Consider the following 12800-nt stretch of genomic DNA (forward strand, 5'->3'; position numbering starts at 1 on the left):
CATTGGTTGACCAAAGTTTTGTCCCACCTCACACCCACCTAAGCGAGTTCCCATGTCTTCACCACCTTAGACCTGCCTCACCACATGGTTTTCCTCTATAAAAGTCCCTGTAAGAGACAACTTCCCAGGGGAACTACCAGCTCAGGCCCCACTCCTGTCCCTCTCTTGGGCAAGAGCTTTCTTTCCCTCAATAAACATATTCTGCTCATAAAAAAAAGATTTGGCAAAAACAGGGAAGAGCACAAAGCGGAGACCAAGATGCAGGTCAGGAATGCCACAGACACGGTGCACGGCCACAGCATGGATCAAGAAAGGGTACATGTGGATGAAGTGGTGTAAGATGGGAAAGTGGGCAACCATGCTAGAAAGAGCATCATGTCCCAAAGGTAAAAAGCCTTGATGTCAGATGAAGATACTGATTGTAAAGGAAAGGAACCCACTGCAAGTCCAGCAGCAAGGACCTCTTAACCAACTAGTAGATGTCAAATTAGCAGGGAGTGGTAAGGCAAGTGGCAAAAGCTTCAAAGAATAGGGGCTCAGCCATGCAGAGGATGGAGATCAAGGGGCTACTGAGGAAAGGGATCCATTAAAGAAGAGTAGGAAGCCTTGGTACCTAAATGCACATGCTGTATGAAAAAGGATGTGGAACAAAGATACCTCAGGCGCTCAACAGCTGCACTCAGTTACACTGCAATGTGAGCCTGTGTAGGTACTGTCCTGCCTGGCAGAGTTGGGGGCAAAGAAGGTTTACCAGAGGAATTGACATGCTCGGATCTTAAATGTTTTGTTGTCCTGCTGTCTGAAGGAATACCAGGCACTGAAAGAAAGGAAACATCTTGGGATGGGAGGAGGAAAGAGAAGTGGGAAAATCCAGATCCTGGAGGAATGTTTGAATTATGCAGCAGAGATGGGAAGCTGCAGAAAGATTGCTAAGAGTGAGGCTGACAGATTTTCTTATACCTGCTTATACAGATGTAGGGAGTAAAACATAGACCTAATCCCCAAGTGAAATGTAAGTGGCTCCCAAAGCACCTCTGATTCCTCTAATGCATTGTTACTCTTACTATTCATATATCCTTGCTTTTTAAAAATTTGTACCGACACTAATAAATGTTACTGGTACAGGTTTTGGTGCATAAATATTCATAATGCTGAGAGCATCATTGTAGATAGGAATAATGTTCCCTATCTTTGTGACATTTACTGATTTGTATCCTGAGTTCAACCTTGTCTGATACTCACGGGACGTCAAAATCGGGCTCTCTAAATATTTGTTTTTACTTTATTTATTTCTTTGACTAAGCTGATTAGGCCTTTGCCCATTCTTCCACTTCCAACATTCTAGTCACTTTGTTCTATGTCTCTTGTTCACTTCATCTAGTTTCTCTTACTTTGTAATTTAAACTGAGAATCTATCAGATACGGATTTACTTTTGTATATTTTGAGATCATGGATATGTTTGGTCTTAGTCTTGACATCATGCACTTTCTGCTTCTGTTGGTTCTTCTTGTTTTGCACTTATAGTCTGTCATTTGCTTTATTTTAATTTGGCTTGTATTTAGATGCTCAGTTTTAATACTTGTATTATTTAATTGGTTCTCTTTCCCACACTACATAAATATACTCCACCTTCTATATCCTCAGTAGCTATCAATTCTCAGCTCTCTGGAACAAAGAGTATGCATTTCCTCTGCAGCCTCTCACTTTCCTTCCCCTCTAATTTTAATTGAAAATGAGAGTGATGATGCTGAGATTTCTAATGATTTTAGCTTATACTTTTTAGTACAAATTTTTTACTCTTACTTGATTCATCACGTGTAAGTACTGTACAAACTTTCAACCCTTAACTACTGGCCAGTTGCTCTCCCAAATTTTTAGTGTTATTTCAGTGGTTCTGCTGTATTATACTTCATTAATATATACATTGTTTTCTCCAACAGAATTGTCAGTTTTTTTGTATTTTAGGGTGGGTTTTTTGTCATTGTTGTTGCCGTAATCCTACACTAAATTCATGAAAACCTGACTCCATGTCTTTCTGTCATAGTTTCTCCATCCTCTGCCATACAAGTAAAATCCACCCTCTAGTATCCATAGTATAAGATCCAGGTAACATACTTTCTGGGCTATTGGTGTTTGGCATAGCATTTGCATTTGAACAGTTTGAGCATCAAAAGTTTTCATTCTCATTTCTTAGTGAGGTTTTGTAAGTATCAGGTAGTTGTGGGAAAACAATTTTTCCTTTAGAACTAAATTCTAAATTTGCTTTTGCTTATTTTATTTGTGGGTTTTGGGGGATCTAGACAGTGAGAGACACCCCATCTTTAGGTTTCATATTTCTATATCAATTTTCATGAGATAGTTTGTGAGTTTTTGTTGTTGTATGTTTTAAATTTGCATGTAAATTTGAGTATTCCTGGAAAACTTTATGTTACGATAGTCTTTCAATATGCCTTCCATGGTCCTTGCATATGCACAGATTTGTTCAGTGTATTGTATCTTCCACATCTATCACATTTTTTTTAATGTACTCAATACAGGGTCCTCACTATGCAGCTTGGACTCGTAGTGATCCTCCTGTTTTCAGCCTCCCCAGCTCTGGCATTACAAGCATGCACCACCATGCCCAGACTGGGTCACTGGCTCAGGAAGCTGGGGGATGGGGGCCAGCAAGATATATGGTACTGGGCATTGAACCCTGGTCCCTGTGCTTGCCAGGCAGGCACTTAATCTGCTGAACTATCTCCCAGGCTCTAGTATATTCTTTCTTTCTTTTCTTTTCTTTTTTTTTTCTGTATTTAGAACAGGGTCTACAGGGGCTACAGGGTCTCACCATGTAGCTCAGACTCAGTGATTCTTCTGTTCTCAGCCTCCCAAGTGCTGGGATTACAGGCGCACACCACCACACCCATTGTCAATCACTATTTCAGCATGCCCCGGGATTGGGGCCAGTATGTCCCACCGGGGATCAAACCCGTCTAAGCAGGCACTTTAGTGTGCTGATCTACCACGCCAGCCCTTCACATCCTTTCTTAACCCTTTCTACCTCTATATTATCTGTGTCCTGTTCATCTCATTAATTCTGTTCCTTACCTGATTTTCTGTAGTTTGAGGAGTCTATGTTCACCTCTTGTTGCTTCTGGTGGGTTCTTAACTTTTGGAGTGACTTCTTATTTCTCCTCTCCTTTCCTGAACTCCTTTAGCTCGTTTTTTTAAACACCGCTTTCAGTTGTCCTGATGTTTCTTCGTGGAGTTCTTCTCTTGTTCACTAAAAGCTGCTGTTCTTTATTTGTTGGCTCTGTGACTGTTATCTTGGCATAGTTTCCTTTTGCTTGATGGCAGTACCACTTGGTACATGTTCTTCATCTAATTTGTTTTCTCTGATTACTAGTCTCGTCTTACAATATCTTTGTAGAGCTCTGCTGATGGTTTCTTTTACATCCTGGCTCCTATTTGACTGAGATAAGCTCTTTCTTCTGAGAAAGTTTATGGGGATAGCAGTCAGCCCATGATGGTACTGGATACACTTTCTGTTCATAGCACGTGCCCTGCACTGCCCAGGGTTGTTTGTACGTCCATGTGTATGAGTGCACATACATATGAGTGTGTATATGCACAGAAATGACGTAGTCTTTCTCTCCAGAAGAAGGAAGGGATGGGCAGTTGCAAGACTAATTAAACGGAACTTTTCCTCTCTGGCCTTCTTTTCTGGCAGATATGCTTAGATGGCAGACCTAGTTGTTGTCTTATTTATTGCCTCTCCGCTATCCTCTCCAAAGCCAAATGAGGCCCAGGGATGCTCTCCCCAGTAGCCTATTCTCTTCTGAGCAGTTGTTCTTCAAAAGAGAGTGCTGCTGCTGTTCTTTTTAATAGACTGGGCTCTGCCAGTTTCACTTGAGGTCTTTGGCAGCAGATTGATTTCAACATCTACCTGCCCTTGGTTGGAACTTCATTGCTTTTGGCAGCTGTTCTTCAACACAGGTGAATTTTGCACTTGTTTCACATTTTTCTTATTGTTTTGGACTGAATTCAAGGAGGCAGGCAGGGCAGTCTTAGCACTGGTGTATTAAAAGTAGAAGTCCTTTTAAAACTCTGTGCACCTGCGACTGACTTCCTCTCAGACTCTGAAACTTAATACTATATCTGGGAAAGAGAAAATGCTCTATAAGTATATGTTACAAGAAATGAATAAATGAAAGAATGAGTAACAATTCTCAAATGGAATAGTAGGAACATAATTGCATTTAAAGCCTTTCAAAAGAACTTCAGCAAGGAATCCTCCCAGATTTTCCTACTGCATAATGAAGCATACTTTCCATTGCCTTTTTCATGATTCGAACATCTCTGGTCCACTTTTACCCCATTTATGCTTTATATTCTTGGCATCCTGCTCCCACTTCTTATCTGAGCCAAGGTGGAGTACCTGGTGCATTGTAAACAGTGGATTCTATGAGAATGCTTCATAGAGTGGGCCTTTTTATTCTAGTCTGGTATGCGGCCTCAGTTTTTATGAATAGATTTTGAATTTTTTTTTCTCCTTGCTTACTTCAGAGATTTAAAAAACTCCTTGTCTTCTTTTTTTTTTCTTTTTTTTTTTCTTATCTTCTTTATGGTACATTTTTGCAAAACTGATGGCAGAATGTTGGGGGGGGTTATTCCTTGTTTTTATAAGGGATAGAGCTAATCATTCATATTACCCAGTAGCAGACCCCCCCCCCCCGCATCCACAATGGTCTGAATCTGTCCAGATGCAGCCAAGAACAAGGGTCCTTTTATAAGTAGAGGGCTGCCATGCATGTGCTCCTCTTGTAGCCCCATAAATTCCATGGGGGTAGAAGAAGTGGGCTGCCAGGCAAAACCCAGCATGTCTCATTAGAGCTAAAAGAGGGCACATATCTGCCTCATGACTCAAGGAATCTGTACCTTAATCCCATGAGCATAAGAAGTATATCTCAGGCTACTCTCATGACTTCCTTTTGGGGATATAATAGGTATTTAAAAGATCAAATATTCATTTATGACTTTCTTCTAGTCAATTGGCAATACCAACTAACTGCCCCACCTTCTCAAAACACATTGTCTAATTCCAGATCAGATTCTTCTATATTCCTTTTAGAGATCAGAAATGGATCATTTTCTTTCTTTGTCTGCAGTCATTCAGATTTCTCCAAATTACTCACATTCTGTAAACTTCTCACTACTGATGAGATCAGAAATGGATCATTTTCTTTCTTTGTCTGAAGTCATTCAGATTTCTCCAAATTACTCATTTTCTGTAAACTTCTCACTACTGATGGGGCTGCAGGCACCTACCCAGACCTGTACATGCCTGTGTCTTGAATAGAGCATGCCTTCCTGCCTAGACATCAACACTACAAAGGGTAGGACAGCAAGGAAGGGAAGACCTGACAACAGTCTGCATTAACAGTCTTACCAGAAACCCAACAGTCAGCCATCTCAGCCACTGATGCAAATACAACAGCATCTTCCTTGCAGATACACATTGATATTACCCCTATGACTCACCTCGACAAAGCAGAGCTGTCTTCCACAGGCCTGAAAACCTGCTGTCACTGCCTCCCAACCCTTGCCCTGAGAGTCTGTATAATTTTTCATAAGGGCATCTAACATCCTGATTTTCTAGGAACCATTCCAGTTAGTATCTGATGTCTCATCCAGTTAAGCATTTGTCCTAGTCAAAAATTATTTTTAAATTATATTTTCTCCCCACTTGAATAGAATGCTTAACTTGCTAAGTGCAGTATGAGTCAGAATGCCTCTGGTTATAACCAAAATTCTCCTCTGCACTCCTTTGTGGAAGAATTCTGAGACTCACAAAGAGAATGAGGTAGAAATAATTGAAGTCCACGAAGACCAGTAAGGAAGAAGCTGGGGAAAAGCTGAAGACGCAGGCACTAGTGGGGTTGCCAGACAGACTCAAAGAAATTTTGTAGAGAGCCTTAAAGTAAGAACTTATCCCACAGATTAGGAGGAAAGAGCAGGAATCCAGGGTCAGGGGACAGGGTTTATAATAATACCATCTCCAGGGCAGGGAGAGGAGCCCTTGTGGAGGGCAGGCATTGTGCGATGCTCCGTCCTCCCTCCTCGCCTGCACATTCTGGCGAGTAATGCAGTTCTGATTTCTCACTGTTTTCTCATTTGTGGGAATGACTTTGGGTCCATGTGACTGGTCATAATGGTGATCTATGTATGCCATCCACAGTGGCCATGGCTAATGAATCCTATTTTATTTCTTAATTAAGAATTTGAAAGTACCACAAATTACTGCAATTAACATGGATTTTCTTCCTCATTTATTTACTTATTGAGATGCCTGAAATTGCACCCTTAGCTTAAACCAACCACAAGGTTCAGAGCCTGTTAAAATATATAGCAATCATTAAAATATTTATTCTTCCCCAACAATGAGGGTTGCAGCTTGGAAATGGCAGTAGTATCTATGTACACAAACTGCCTCCAGAAGAATATCCATTGTGTTCAGTCTATTCAACTTCAGTACTTTATTGACAGTCCTTTGCATGACTGAAATGTACGTAAGATTTTCAGAATATCTTGTTGTTATGTTGACTTCACATTCAATTTTGTTGCTTCCCCTAGCAAAGTTCTTAGAGACTACAAGCTTCATAGCTTCCAGACTTTAATGCCCACTAAAAGATAAGAAGAGCAATTTCAGGTTGGTTGAGTTCATCAGGCTGATTTCAAAAAGTGGTGAATAAACTGTTTAATATCCAATTATCTAGTATATTTCAAGATTCAACCTTAGTTTTCATTCTTTTTTGAATTTTGGTTTTGGTTTCTAACTGGTTTGCCCAAAGATACAATTAAAAATGAAATGACTGAAATTAACCTAATCTGCACCTTAAGCCACAGGCAGCTAGAGTATAAATGAGTACAATCCTACCACAAAGTGATTAAGAAAAAAAAAATAGCATGTCAAAGGCCTTAAAAGGTACATACCCTTTGAAATAAGCTATTTTATTTTGAGAAATTTATTTTAGAGTAAATAATATGTAACAAGATAGCTACAGTGTTCATCAAAGCAATGGTTGTAATAGGAAAATAAAGTAGCCAAAATGGACAACAATAAGAGGTTGAGTAAATTACAATATAGCCTTACATTCGGAATATTCAACAGCTAACTACAAGACTATACGCTTTACGCTAGTTACCTAGGGCTCCATTACCCTAAAAAACTAACTTAAAACACAAACATTATCTGACACATTTTGCAGGTCAGGGATCTGTGTGCATCGTTGATTCTCTTATAAGATTACAGTGAAGGAATTTTCAGGGACCTCAGTCATCTCCAGGTTAAACTTGAAACCTGACTTGAAAGACAGGATCTTTTGTCAAGCCCACTCAAGTGGTTCTTGGCAGGATTTCGTTGCTCCCCAGCCGGGATCAGAGGTTTCTCTGGCTTCCTTGCAGGGCGGGCATTTCTGTAGGACAGGCTATGCTATGACTGTTGGTGTCATCACAGCAAGCAAGCCAGGGAACAAAAGGGTATGCAAGACAGCAGACAGAGTCTGTCATCACCTGATCTCACAAAGCACAGCTCAGCACTCAGCTTATCCTATTGGTTAGAAGTGAGTCAGAAATCCAGCCCACACTCAGGGCAGTGATGAACACAGTGATTAGCCAAGGAAGGGGCAGGGATCTTAGGAACCATCTCAGAACTGTCTGCATGCAAATGAAGTTTTCACCGACGAAAGATACTCATATCTTATTTAATGAGACAAAAGCAGATCACAAAACAGAATGTTCAATATGATGTTTTGCAAATTAATGTATATATATATATATATATAATCACAAGAACAATCTAAGTGTTCCATGAGTTGCTACTGTCTATATCTGGATGATAGAATAAGAAATGAGTTGTGTGTCCTATTTATTAATTTGTGGGGTTTTTTAATTTTTCTAGAAAGAAGTGCTTATTATAATTTTAAAGAGTAAATATTATTTTTTAAAAAGCAATTTAAGCCCCCGTGTTTCTGATCTATAATATCTTTACAGGAATTTTTCTTGCTTGCTTTGGAGTCAGCTAAGCAGAAGTTCACAAGGTCACTGACAAGAAAACTGTGAGTATGTCCTACAACTTGTTGTGTGCTTGTGTGTTCTAAAAAAACTGCTAATGCCAATAATGATGCCATGAAAAGCTAAAATTACTTTTCCTCTGTTGTCACTTGAAACCACAGGGAACTGTGATTTACCTGAGAAAGGTGGGTCCTTTGCTGATTTTCTTCCCCGTGAGTGCCTTCCTAGCTCAATTCTGGTTGCTTGTAGACACGAGCTAACATAATCACATGGACATTTCCTCTACAAATTCCAAAGGGATGGGTTTTATTTATATGTCAAAAATAGATGAGCAGATCTGACACTGCTGAACATAACTTCAAGTCTGAAAAAGGAGAGGGGATGGGTGAAAGAGAAGATAAAGCCATTAATAAGCTCCACACTTCATTAGCTTTCCGGCCTTGAGCCACCAGGAGGGCCTGAGTTGGGATACTACTAGTTCAGATTCGGAATAACTTCTTCAGCAATGTAAATGTTATCTTAAGGTCACTTTCTGATGAAAACTACTTTAGTGCCAAGCACAGATTTATTGGTTATTTGACAAGGAGGCCAGCTGCTGTGTACCTACAGAGCATAGAGAAACTGCTCAGGAGAGCAAGCTCATGCAGGTGGGGAAGGAAAGCAACACTCACCAAGACTACAGAAGGCAGTTAGGACCTGGTCTGAAATAATATGGGCTGTCTTACCCTTGGAAGCTGTCATACAAATAGCTATAAAAATAAACAACCGCCAAACCTGTGTGGTTCAACAAAATACTTCATCTTTCCCTTGTAGAAAGTCCAAGTGGATATCTTTCCCACTGATGATTCAGAAATCCCCACAGATCTTTTCTGTGGCTTCACATCTCCTAAGTCCTCTATGTTTCATGATGGATCCTCTACACCTAGCTCTAGACTAGGAAAGAAAAGGTGGGAGGTGGGGCACACTACTTCCTATTCACCTTCGTCTCATAGCCAATGGGTAAAAATTAGTCGTATAAGCCTCTTACTGATGGAAGAGGCCATGAGATCCTTTGACAGTGCTTAGCTCCCAACAACCCCACCATGTGATAGGATAGGAGAATGTACAATTTGGGTTATTATGAAAACTCATAGCGTTAAAAATTATTGCTGGGGAAATTCTTCATGGAAATGCATACCTCAGTCATAGATAGAGCAGGGAAAACTGATTTATCAAGGGCTCTGAGTAGTGAATCATTCTGCCTTATGTGCTGTACCTTCTAGTGCCAAACATATGTCTTCATGACTAAAGCAACAAGTCACTGGTACCAAGGCTCTAAAGACTCAAGATTTTTTTTCCACTGGAACAATTATCAGTGTTGGAGATTAGAAGAACATATTGGGCTCTCAAGACGACATCTTTCAATTTCCTCCTTGGGGAGGGGCAAGTAACACTGTTGTTGCTGACATAGTTTTGCAGAAAGTATTGTATAGAAAGTCCCTGGAAAATTCTCCCAAAAACCTTTACAGGGTTCCAGAAAGAAGGAGAATAAGGAAAAGCAGACACACACATTTGCACACACATGCACACACACACATATACACTGGTCTTGTGGGGACTAGAGCAGCCAGCATCACAATTCCTAGTAGACATGTCATAATCAGAAATCCATTTCTAGATCCATAACAATCTTCTTGCATCCTCTATTCTACTTTTTTTCTAAGCTGCCTTTAACAAACAAATCCTCAATGACTTTATTGTTCTACTCAGTGCCTAAAATAACTGTTTTAACCCTAAGTTGGAGATAGTGGTTGAACATAGTATTTGGAGGTAGTATTTGACCCTGTGCTGGGTGCCTTGATCTTCCAGAAGCAATGAGCTATTGTAGACATAGATCTTGATGTGGAAACCGATTCCTGAGCCAGCCCAGAGGCTAGCTGCTGTGATGACAGGAGAATTTAGACTCAGGAAAGGCCATGTTTTCCTCATCTGTGAACCAAGTACAGAAAGCTCAACTCTTTCTTCTGTTTTCTTGTGCAAATACTGAGAACTTGGGAGTCAACCAAGAAGTGAGAAAGTGCTTTGAAAATCGTAATATGTTTGACAAGGACAGCAGAGAGTCTTTATTATTACTATGTTGTTGCTATATGACTAGAGCACCTAATGCTAAGCTTTATGCTTGCATGTTGAAAAAAAATCAGTAATAGTCTATTTGGAATGACAATTGATTGATTGATCTCAAAGTCCAGTCCTAGCCTCAAAATTGAAGAACCATCATGAAGAATCATGTGGTTGGTCTATAGTATGAAGCTTAAAAGCAAAGCCCTGGAGAGAGTGTAGAAATTCCCGAGTTTCCTTGACTATGGGAACAAGAATAAGCAGGGATAAGGTGGAGAAGAAGAATGAGATTGGACCAGGAATGATGGGGACCCCAGACCTAAAAAACAAGCAGATGATGAATTCTTGGGACAAGGATTCAAACCAAGTCAGAAGTCCAGGACTCTGTTCAATCCACAGGGGCCACTAAAAGAGCCAGAGGGCAGAGAAGATGGTTGTGGTAACACCTTAGAATGCCTCCAACATCTTCTAGTAGGTACTGGTGGTTAAAAGAGTAGAGCCCAGGTTTAGCCATGGAGGTGGCTAAGGAACAAATAAGAAATCTTATTCAATAGAATTGAGGAAAGAGAAAGCAGCTAGTTACTAGGAATGGTATTTTTTATTAAATTTAATTTTATTATTTCATTTTGAAAAGTAAAAGACAAAAGTAAAAACAAAAATCAGAAAACAATGACAGAAACAGGGTAATATACAATAATACATATATTACAGATTTTCAGAACAAGAATAGCTGACTACCAATGGTTGATATATTATCTATTTTTATCCTCAAATCTGTTGCTCAGATTAATAAATATAGTTATGCAAGATGGGACATACGATTGAACATTACCACATGCTTTCAAAAAATCTTCAATTTTTGTTCTTGACTCTCATTTTCTTTTATTACCTTTAAAAAAATTACTTTAAAGAGAGTATAGTAATAATTGATATGACATTAGAAATAGCACACATTTAGAAGACCAAGATGACAGGTATTTCAAGCATGGTTTTAGTATTACACATTGCTGTCCTCAGTGTAGTTGCTTAGTTCACAAATATCAACATAGAGAGTTAGTCAGGGTGAGAATTCTACCCACTAACTGCTATTTTCAAAAACCTGATGGAAATTCTTAGGACTATTGCCTTATCCAACTTGTATATATACATGTATGGTTTTGCCCCACGTTATTTCCTAACTTTTCTCCTTTCTCTTTGTTGTTTAATCCTTAAGTTCTGTTTCTTTCCATTTAACTGTGTCTGTTATACCCTTCAGTCTTTATTTTTTCTTTTGAGTTCTTACACTAAGGATACAATATGATTTTTATACATGTAAGCAAATGGTATTTAAGAAAGAATGTCTACATCTTCTCGAACACCGTGTAGACACTGCACTGGGTGAGCCATACCAAGAGACAATATGGATTTTGTTCTCCTACCTTCCTTTACTTAGGTGATGAGTGTAAAGACACTTGCACACATAGAACATCACTGCCTTCTGTAAGTCATGTCCCTGCTGTAAAGGTCAGCAACCCATGATCCTTACAAGGCCTCACATTTTCCAAGCACATTCATTCACATTCATTCTTTTGAATTTCACAACACTATTTAAAGGATTATTATGTCCCACATAAAGAAGAAGAAATGAAAGTTCACAAAGTTTGAGCACCTTTCCTGAAGTTATCAGAGTAAGCTGGAATCCAAGCCTTGAAGTAAGTCCAAGTTGCCAATAGCCCATCCTTTCCTCCAGACAGAACAGCTTTGAAAGTCAACACTGGAAGTTTGGGGGAAAAGGAAGATTCAGGAGAGGTAGAGAAATTTGGGGACATCCCTAATATAAGAACTCAAAAGAAGAAATACAAATAGAAAGATATAATACAACTAAAAGGAAAGCAAGAACTTGAGGACTAAATAATTATAAAAGGGAAAGGAGAAGAGCTAGGAAACATGACAGTGGCAAGTCATACAGTTATATGTAGAAAATGGGTAAGGCAATGATCCTGAGAATCTTCAGAAGAATTTTGAATCTAGTTGTTAATTGGAAAGATTCTCACCCTGACTAACTATGTATAATGACACCTGTGAACTAAGCAACTACACTGAAGATGGCAATTTATAACAGTAGGTTCATGCTTGGAGTGCCTGTCATTCTGGTCTTCTCAATATGGGCTGTTTGTCATGACATGCTAGTTGCTGCTGTGCTGTCTCTTGGGTAGATGATTGTTCAAAAAGAAGGGGGTGGTGAATGAAGGCAGGAGACAGAAAAAGGAATGTTGTGGGACTGTCCTGCTACAAGTTGTATATGGTGAGATTTCTGGACTTATGTGTAAACATAAGAATTATATAATTCTTTATGCCTATTTTCAAAATATATTTTAATTTTTTAATGTTTTTTCATCATATTCTGTAGGAACTTAAAGTTCAACATATCAACACTTGATGAAAAATACCTGTTCCATGTTATGCCTAAGATGTTTGATATTCAGACATAGTGAGGTTAAGCTTAACAGCCTAGGTTGTATGGTAATAACAATAAGCTTGTCTTCTGGAGGGTTAACAACCTAAGTTTGCAGATCAAAATTAGAGAAAAAGGAGGGCCGCAAGGAAAGCCAACATTTTGGCCCTGGCCTTCTAAGGTCAATTAAGACTCAGGACATATGAGAACTTG

General features: G+C 39.3%; 1 protein-coding gene across 1 annotated transcript in view; it reads left to right on the forward strand.

Moving 5' to 3' along the window:
* Slc14a2 (solute carrier family 14 member 2) overlaps positions 1-12800 on the forward strand; it is a 450415-nt gene that overhangs the window by 262710 nt on the left and 174905 nt on the right. The window contains exon 3 of the mRNA XM_023714538.1: positions 8036-8100. The gene's annotated coding sequence lies outside the window, so the exon portion shown is untranslated. The remainder of the gene's footprint in view (positions 1-8035; positions 8101-12800) is intronic.

This window comes from Octodon degus, unplaced genomic scaffold, assembly GCF_000260255.1.
Source record: "Octodon degus isolate 3935 unplaced genomic scaffold, OctDeg1.0 scaffold00003, whole genome shotgun sequence".
Taxonomy (NCBI): domain Eukaryota; kingdom Metazoa; phylum Chordata; class Mammalia; order Rodentia; family Octodontidae; genus Octodon; species Octodon degus.